At 44.8% G+C, this 9,849-nt stretch overlaps 1 pseudogene; it reads left to right on the top strand.

Moving 5' to 3' along the window:
• Nucleotides 1-325: 325 nt before the first annotated feature.
• On the top strand, nt 326-1,349 carry LOC103194967 (annotated as a pseudogene).
• Nucleotides 1,350-9,849: the final 8,500 nt, after the last annotated feature.

Genomic DNA, 9,849 nt, shown 5'->3' with positions numbered 1-9,849 from the left:
TGATCTGTGAGAGAAAGATGCGGCAGTCTGTTTCCATAAGGACTTACAGCCTTGGAAACCCTATGTGGCAGTTCTACTCTGTACAAAAACAACAAAATTGTTCTATAACATCTTTCTACATTGAATCACAACATTATTAGTTACAACATGATTAGTAACTGAGCAGGAACGTTTTGATTTTGCTCTATCTTTTCCTTGAATTACTACTTCATTCTCAAAAAAGCTGTTGCTATAGGCTCACCAATACTAATTATCACAGACTGTAGCTAAAACACTAGAAAATTGGACACAATCAGCAACTATAAAAACACCAGCAGCAACGTGGATGTGTGTGCACCACGCTGCCCGTGCAGCCCGCCTGGATCATGGCCTCTGGAGAGTGAGATGCGGGGAAAGCAGTGTCACCAAAAGGAGTGACGGTCAGTGATCTCATAAATCTGGATGTTAGTGCACATGCCTGGGGACACCCGGCTGGAAAGGACACACCCACTCCTGACATCAGACTTTCATCCACTTAATCCCTCCGTTTGCCTGAACTATTAAAACCAGTCTCAGCTAACCACGAATGGAAACCCTTGGTGAAAGATTTCCATCCCTTGCTATATTTGTAAAGGCTATCTGATCAAGCCAACCACGGTGACAGAATGTCTCCATACCTTCTATAAGATTTGTGTTGTCCGGCACTTCGAAGATAGCAATGATTGTCCAAGATGTGGCAACCAAGTTCATGAGACAAATCCATTAGAAATGTTGAGGTTGGATAGTACATTAGAAGAAAGTATATTTAAGCTGGTTCCGAAACTATGAGAACAAGAACTTGAGCACGAATCTGAATTTTGGAAGAAAAATAAGCCTTGAGCAAATGGACAAGATGATACTTGAAAAGCTGACAAGGCTAAGGTACATGAAGAAGGTGCTGAAAATCCAGGTGATAAACACTGTCACCGAAGTGACCCACCAACTGCTATATGTCTATATGATGTGTATGGTTTACACATCAATGGACAACCAGGGGACACTGTAGTAAGGGTTTAATGAAGAAATTCACCCAGTGTTCTACACGTGTAACTATGGGAACTATTAAAAAATTTCTAAGTTTATGACTAAAACTTCCAAGTTCACATGAGTTGGATGTGCTGTGCAAGGGTGAAATTATGGGGAAGGATCATACTATGGAATTCATCTCTATGACAAGATGGCGACTAAGAGGTGAAAACTTTCAGTGCCTGAACTGCTCAGCTTCGCAAGTCTGCCCTCGGGATGGTTCTTTGTATCAGTCATACCCCATGATATTGCAGTATCGTCCAAGAACTGATTTTGGTTCGAGCAAGGCGCCTCATCCCACTTAGATGAATCCTGCATTCTTTTTTTACTCATCGACAGATTCCACAATGAACAGTGTGTGGACTAGAGGGCCACAGCCAGATTTTCAGCATGCAGCTAAGGCCATGGTCTGTCTCTGAATTGTCGGTTGCATCTATGTTGTTTCTGTTAAGAGCAAATCAAGTATTATTCTGCTACTGAACTGTCTGCATATGGTATCTGTGCTGTCTCACGATGTGCAACCACAGCGGAAATCAGTTAGGTGTGTGGCCCTGATTGAGCGTTTGGAATATTTTGCTCACTTGGACCAAGATTGTTCTGCTGTTTGATTACACTAGTAACATGGCTCAAAAATAAATGAATAAATAAACCACCAATAGCAATGAAAACAACAGTGAATTTGTAGCACAGGCATTTGAAACCACACGATTCAAAGTGTTACTGTAAATGGCTAAGAACGATGCTCTGACATAGAATATTAGAAGGTTCAAAAGGTAAATTAGCACAGAGTTTTAGCCTTGTAGGTATATGGATACACGTATGCTGGGCTTACAAAAAAATTTTTTATCAACTACAGGAATATTTTTATAAAAAAATAATACATTTCTGTTGAAACACTGCACACAATTTTTATAGACAGCCATCTTGGCGTCATTCCCTCTGACAGTGTCACCTGGTACGGTCTGCATTGCCTCCCCAACCCTCACTTCGTCTTCTTAGTGTCCTACTTCCTTCCTTCACACAGCTCTTCCTACGCCTGAGCCCTCCAACCTCCTCACTCCTTACACTAGGGTGCCTTCCTGGCCACTCCCACTCCTCACTGCCATACCTGGGCTCCCTCTAAAGCCCTCTCAACAAATCATTACTTTTTCCTGGGTTTCCTTTTGGACTACAGGGTCGCTATGAATCAGCATCAACTCCAGGGTAATGGGTTTTGGGTTTGGTTTATGTGTCTAGAAAGAGCCCTGGTGGCAGCACTCAGCTGCTGACCAAAGGGTGGTGGTTTTAACCCATGCAGCGGCTCCATGGGACCTAGTAATATGCTCTGTAAAGATTAAGCCTAGGAAACCAATGGGGCAGTTCTACTGTCATACAGGGCCACTATGAGTGGAAATGATTCGATGGTAGTGGGTTTGGTTGGATTTGGGGCCTCCTCCTGACTCCTCCCACCCTTCCTTATTACCTATTCCTGGGCTGTAGCATAAGGAGCTCTGGTGGCACTGTGCCTAAGGCATTTGAGTGCTAACCAGAAGGTTGGCAGTTCAAACCCACCAGCTGCTCTGTGGAAGGAAGATGGGGCAATCTACTTCCATGAAGATTTACTGCCTCAGAAACTCAATAGGGGTCATCTGAATTGGAATCAACTTGATGGCAGTGGATTTTGGGGACTTTAGCATGGTCTCACCCTTTTCAGCACACATGGGCTGTGAGGGCAATATTGGACTGTACAGAGTACATATTTTTCTACCTTCCATTCTGGCTTCAAAACCAAATCACCAACTTCACAAGTTATACTGCTATAAAATTCTATATTAAAATTATTCAGAACCATAGGCTATTGTCCTTTCTACCCTATACTGACATATAGTCAGACACATTAACGAATAAGAATATCTTTCAGCCTCAGCTCCTGGAGAAAAAAGATGATATTTTAAGAACTGAAATTTTGAATGGAGTTTTACAGCCTCAGAGGGTGCTCACTTCTGGGATTTCCTTCTGCAGAGCCATGGCATCTGTGAATCCAGTTTCACACATGAGGACGTTCTTTGTAGTTTGCAATGGTGAAAAATTAGAAACAAACTCAATGTCCATCTGCAGGGAAATGATTAAGTAAATCGTTGTGTTTAATCTCTATGATGAAAAATAATGGGGTGGTCAAAAAATGAGTGTCATGCCATGCAATCCTCAGTCTATATGACCATGAGACCAGAAGAACTAGACGGTGCCAGCTACCACTGTCAACCACTTGATATATATAAAGACCAGGCTTGCTGGTCTGATAGGGCCTGGTGAAACCCCTGACACTATGGCCCCTAGCTGTCCTTCAGGTCTGGAATTGAACCCACTCCTGTGGCTTCCAGCCAAACAAAAGATAGGCATATGAGCTGAACATTTACATCAGGTAGATATTCTCCTTGGAGAGATCAATCATGGGAGAACAGAATGGCAGTGTACACACAGGGACACCGCTCAGGGAGGCAGGAGTGCATGGGAGGGAAGGACGCAGGGAAGAGGTAACTATGGGGAGGAAGTGGGAGGGGAGCTGTTGCATTGTGGGAAATTGCCTTCAATGTCCTAAGACAATGTGTGTGAACTGCTGTGTGAAAAGTGAGTTTGCTCTGTAAACTTTCACCCAAATCACAACAAAAAATTTATTTAAAAAAAAAAATGAGTGTCATGGATTGAATAGTATCCCCCCAGAATATGTGTCAGCTTGCAGGGCCATGGATCTCAGCAGGTTGGAGCTGGGGGTTTGGTTGGATTTGTTGTAGTCTTCATAAGTTTTTTATAGGGTGCTATATATTTATACAGCAATTGGATTTTGAAATAATAAACAGAATTGAACTTGAAATCAGGAAAAGAAACCCCATAAAATAAAATCAAAATACAATTTCAAATTGCTTCAAAATAAGTGAGCTCTGAGGCATGGCTGAGGACAAACCTGAGAGACTCTGTTGGGGGTGGGGGTGGGGTGGTATATCAAAATTTAAAATGCTTTGGGGAAGAAGTTGAGGCTGCTGGAAATATCTTCATTGTTGTTGTTGTTATTATTTGCCGTCGAGTTGGATCTGACTCATAGCAACCCCTCCTTGGGTTTCTGAGGCGGTATCACTACAGAAGTAGATTGCCCAACCTTCCTTCCAAGGAGTGGCTGGTGGGTTTGAACCGCCAGCCTTCTGGTTAGCAGTCAAGTGCCTTAGGCACTATGCTACCAGAGCTCCTGAAATATATTCACAGATAGAGACAAAGGAGAGATGAACCAAAATATTCTGCTGTCCTGGTGGGTTGAAGCTCTAGCTAGAAGGTGGAGTGGGTGGGACTATGTCTTCTCCCTGTATCCCCAGGCCTGAGCAAGTGATAGGCCCAGAACCATAGTGCAGTAGATACAGTGAAAGCATCAGAGACAGCTTCAAAGTCCCATTACTCAGAACTCAGCATCCCAACTTCAAATATGTTCTTTGTTGGAACCAACTGTTGTTGTTATTGTTAGCTGCTGTCCATTCTGACCCATGGCACCCCGTGTGCAGAGCAGAGTGGCTCCAGAGGGTTTCCAGGGCTGTGACCTTTTGGAAGCAGATAACCAGGCCTTTCTTCCAAGGCCCATTGGGGTGGTTTCAAACTGCCAGCCTTTCAGCTGGTATTCTGTTATTCACCAGTTTGTGCCACTCAGGGACTCTACTATTAGGCAACTTTAAAAAAGAAAAAGAAGAACAAGCCTAAACATAAAGGAAAGGGGCTAATACTTTCTTTTATCTTCTCTTACAATTGTCCCCTACCCTCCCCAAAAGGCTCCTATCTGGTATATGTAAATCAGCAGTTGGAAGAAGGGACTGGGGAAAGGAACAGCAACTTCTCTTTGCCTTCAAGAAGATGGAATTAAGGAGGTTGACTTCTCGAGCAGAGGTAGGGGATGAAGATAACATGGATCTGAAACGCACTTCATTTGGTGAAAGTTTTCACTAAACTTTAAAGGTAAACTTCTTCTTTAAGCTAGCTCTAGCAGAGAAGTCCCAGGCAGTGCTCTGATTGGCCTAGTGTGAGCCCTTGCTCATATCAGAACCAATCATGGAGACGATGTTGGTGGCAGGAAAATGGAATATAGTTCTCTGATTGGCTGTCCTGTGTTTGATGGAGGGAAGGATGTACACAATAGGGAACCTTGATTGATAGCCTGCCATGATCCCATGGAGTGGGGAAGAAGTTCCCCAAAGGAAGCAGAATGGTAGATGGATGGAAAACCTTCTGGAAAGACAAGAGCAACATACTGCACAACCCCAGGGGCTGGCGTTCTCCTGCAATCACATAGATATACATACTCTCTTCTTCCTTGCATGGGAGCTCTGGTAGCATAGTGCCTAAGGCACTTGACTGCTAACCAGAAGGCTGGCGGTTCAAACTCACCAGGCACTCCTCGGAAAGAAGGTTGGGCAATCTACTTCTGTAGTGATACTGCCTCAGAAACCCAAGGAGGGGTTGCTATGAATCGCCAACTCCACGGCACATAACAACAACAACTTCCTTGCATAAAATTCCATAAGTCACTCATTGCCCAGTGTTAATAAGATGAAACAGACTTTCCCAACCCCAGCAGGAGGTACCTCCACATCAAGGTACTCTATCTGTCTCCATTTCGGTAACTCTGGATGGGGGTCCTTCCTCTGGTTGAGTCTGGATGTGGTTTTCAGGACCCGGTAGCCTCTGACCAATGATAAAGCTATTTACCTTCAACACACACAGCAGATAATGGTCTAGAGTACACAGTGTGGAGGGCTAACCAGATAACCGGAATGCAATCATTCTACAGATAGTTACTGAGTCTCCACCATGTGCCAGACCTTTGCTCTTTATCTCTCTAGGTCTTGGTTCCTCATCTGCAAAATAGGCACCATCCTATCTGAGGATTAAGAGGCAATGCACATCACATATTAACACAGGACCTGGCACCCAGGACATGCTCAGTAAACAATAGCTGTTACCATCACTCCCCCAGGCCTGCAGCTTTTCACTTAAGTATCTATTGAGTGGTGTTGGGTGCTATCCTGTTGATTCCGACTCATAGTGACCCCATGTAACAAAGTAGCACTGTTCCATAGGATTTTCTCTGCTGTCATCTTGGGGGGAGCAGATCACCAGCTCTTTCTCCCAGGGAGCTGCTGGATGGGTTTGAACAACCAACCTTTCAGTTAGCAGCTGAGCTCCTAACCGCCGTGCCACCAGGCCTTTACTGAGTGGTGAGTACACTGTAATATATAGGGACACCACGCAAATAAGACATAGTCCTTCTGCTTCAGGAATAAGCTGCATCCTTGGGAGGGTAAGGGTCTCTCTCTGGAACAGGGCTTCGAACCAGTTCAATGTGGTTTGACCCGCTGCTGTGAATTTGTATTTCCACCCCAGATATACTGAATCAAGAACTGCATTTTAACAGGCTCCCTAGGTGATTCTTACGTATAACTGATGATCTGTAAGAGTCACATGGGCAGCAGGAATCATTCATTGCAGATAGTGAATGTTAAGGGAATTGGTGCCGGCTCACCTCAATTAGCCACCCACCAGCCTCCCAGAGGCTCCTGTTAGAGCCAGCATCAGCTGGGGAAGGAGGCTGATCCTATTGGATGTGCGCAGATATTCAGTAACAGCTGTTATAGACTGTCTTACTTATTTAGTGCTGGTAGAATTAGAACCCCAGGCACAGAGGTTAGGACTGACAACACGTCTGGGGGACATGGTTCAATCCATAACACAGGGCAATGCTTACCCAGTCTCAGATCTCTTTCCCATTGTTCCGGTTGCCCCTGACTCATGGGCCCTTGTGCTCAGTGAAGCAAAATGGTGCCCAGACCATTGTTATTCATAGGGCTGTCATTGGCTGAATTTTGGAAGTAGATCACCAGGCCTTTCTTCCCATCTGTCTTAGTCCGTAAGCTTTCCAGAAACCCCTTCAGCATCACAGCAACATGCAGGGCTCCACTGGCAGTTGGGCTGTGGTTGTGCATAAGGTGCACTGGCTGGGAATTGAACTTGGGCCTCCTGCACGGAAGGCAAGCATTTTACTGAATCTCCAGTGGCCTCATGTCTCCATCAGCAGGCTATTTCTTTCCCTTGTGGAACTTCTTTGGATTCCCACCAGACATTGGAGAGTTTTCCAAATACAGAAGGAATCACTACATGGTTTTTGACTCATTCAAAAAGTATTTATTGAGCATTTACTAAGGCAGGCATGATTATAAGCAAAAGTGAGTCAGGAATGAACAAAGCGGACAATGACCCTGCTCACGGAGCTGGCATTTTGAAGGGAGAGCGAGACAATAAATACATACAGAAACACACTCAATTTGTCAGGAAATGGATGTAGCTTCAAAGAAAAATAAAATAAGATGAGGAGGAATGTAGGGACCTTAAGATATGTCCATAAATTCCTTGACACTTCTCACTTCAAAGGGTAAATCTAATTCCCTTGTCCTCGGGAGCCAGCCACCAGCCACCATGCCACATGGAGAGACCACTCTTGAGTGTTCCAGCCACAGCCCCACCTTCGCCCTCCCTCAGTGCAGCCAGCATGTGAGGGAACTATCATGCCCCAAGCTTTGAGTCTTTCAGCTGCTACCTCAATCATTGTGTAGAGAGATAAGCAGTTCCCACTATGTCTTTTCTGAATTCCTAGCCCACAGGAAGTATGAGATCATAAATCATTACTTGTTTTAAGCCATTAAGTTTTGGGATATTCTGTTACCCAATGGGAGCTCTTGTAGCATAGTGCCTTAGGCACTTGACCGCTAACCAGAAGGCTGGCGGTTCAAACTCACCAGCCACTCCTTGGAAAGAAGATTGGGCAATCTACTTCCATAGTGATACCGCCTCAGAAACCCAAGGAGGGGTTGCTATGAGTCGGGTCCGACTCGATGGCAAACAACAACAACTGTTACCCAATAAGAGAAAACTAACACAAGGAGAGTGAGAGTGCGATGAAATTAGAGTGGGAGGAAAGTGAATGCTCAACAAATAGGAGGGTCGCAGAGAGCCTCTCTGAGGAGGTGGCACCGGGGCGGAGATCTGAATGAAGCTAGGGAGTGAGCCATGTGCATATGGGTGAAGGGCTTTCAAGGGAGAGAGAAGGGCAAGTGCAAAGACCTGAGTTAGGAATTTGCTTGAGGTTCCGTAAGGATGCCGATGCCAGCGGGGCTAGAGTGATGTGAGGGAGAGGGAGAGAGCTAGGCACTGAGGGCAGAATGATGCAGGGAATGGGGGCAGCATCACTGAAGGGCACTGAGCAGAGAACAACAGAGTAACACAGTCCCCTAGGCTGCACTATGGAAAATGCAGTTATTAGTGGGGAAGCATGGAAGTGGGGCTATCCCAGTTAGGAGGCTACTGTAATTGCCCAGGTGAGCCATGATGGTGACTAGGACTAGGGTGGTGGTGGTGGTGGAGAGAAGAGGTCACATGCTGGACATATTTGAAGGTAATATGGACAGGATCGACTTTTTGATTTGATGCAGCATGTGAGAGAAGAGAAAGTTGGAGGGTGGGATGAGCCTCAGATAGAAGTGCATTCATGCTTCATGCTGAGACTTAAAGTGTGATCCTAGGACCAGCAACACCAGCAGCATCTGCATCATGTGGGACATCACGTAGGATACCACATGGGACATCATGTAGGATACCACATGGGACATCACATAGGATACCACGTGGGATACCACATGGGACGTCATGCAGGACATCACGTGGGAAATTGTTAGAGATGAAGACTCAGACCCCACCCCAGACCTATTGAAGCTAACAAGATCCTCAGGTGTTCCCCTGCAAGTTAAAGTTTGAGAAATCTCTTCTAGGTTGGTTCACAGTAAGGGTTTAACCAGTTCATTCCAGTTTGACCCCCTACTGAGAATATGCATTTCCACCCCAGGTAGACTGAATCAGAGTGTATACATTAACAAGCTCCCCCAGGTAATTCGACAGATCCCAGGTGATTCTTACCATAAGCTGCACGGCTCAAACAGAATGGGTTTGAAGCCCTGTTCTCAACTCTTGCTGCACAATAGAAACATCTAGTAAGCTTTTAGGAAACATACTAATGGTTAGGCCTGGAATGGGTGGGGCGAGGATTAATATCTTTTTTCAAGCTTCTCAACAACAACAGTTGATTATAATCCCTGGATTCTCATGCAGCCTTTCAGTGAATTGTCTTCTACCATTAAAAGCCACTACTTCTCATCACTCAATCACAGATGTAGTCAATCTGATGCCTGTGTGTTCCATCTGGTGAAGTCCACGTGTACAGCCGCCGTTTGTGTTGTTGAAAAAAGGTGTTTGCAATGAACAAATCGTTGGTCTTGCAAAGTTCTACCATGCGAGTTCCAGCATTATTTCTGTCACTAAGGCCAAATTTTCCAACTACCGGTGATTCTTCTTTGTTTCTAATTTTTGCATTCCAGTCACCAGTGATAATTAACACATCCTGATTGCATGTTCGGTCAATTTCAGACTGCAGAAGTTGATAAAAATCTTCAATTTCCTCATCTTTGGCTTTGGTGGTTGGGGCATAAATTTGAATAGTACCCGTATTAATGGGTCTTCCTTGTAGGCATATGGATATTACCCTATCACTGACAGCATTGTACTTCAGGACAGATCTTGAAATGTCCTTTGTGATAATGAATGCCACGCCATTCCTCTTCAAACTGTCATTCCCGGCATAGTAGATCACATGGTTGTCTGATTCAAAGTGGCCAAAAACAGTCCATTTCAGCTCACTAATGCCAATGAGATCAATCTTCATGCGTTCTATTTCATTTTTGACAA

This window comes from Orycteropus afer, unplaced genomic scaffold (genome assembly GCF_000298275.1).
Source record: "Orycteropus afer afer isolate SDZICR_OR568_19922 unplaced genomic scaffold, OryAfe1.0 scaffold00049, whole genome shotgun sequence".
NCBI lineage: Eukaryota > Metazoa > Chordata > Mammalia > Tubulidentata > Orycteropodidae > Orycteropus > Orycteropus afer.
The sequence above is the reverse complement of the archived record's forward strand: the minus strand, read 5'-3'. Positions and strand labels throughout refer to the sequence as shown.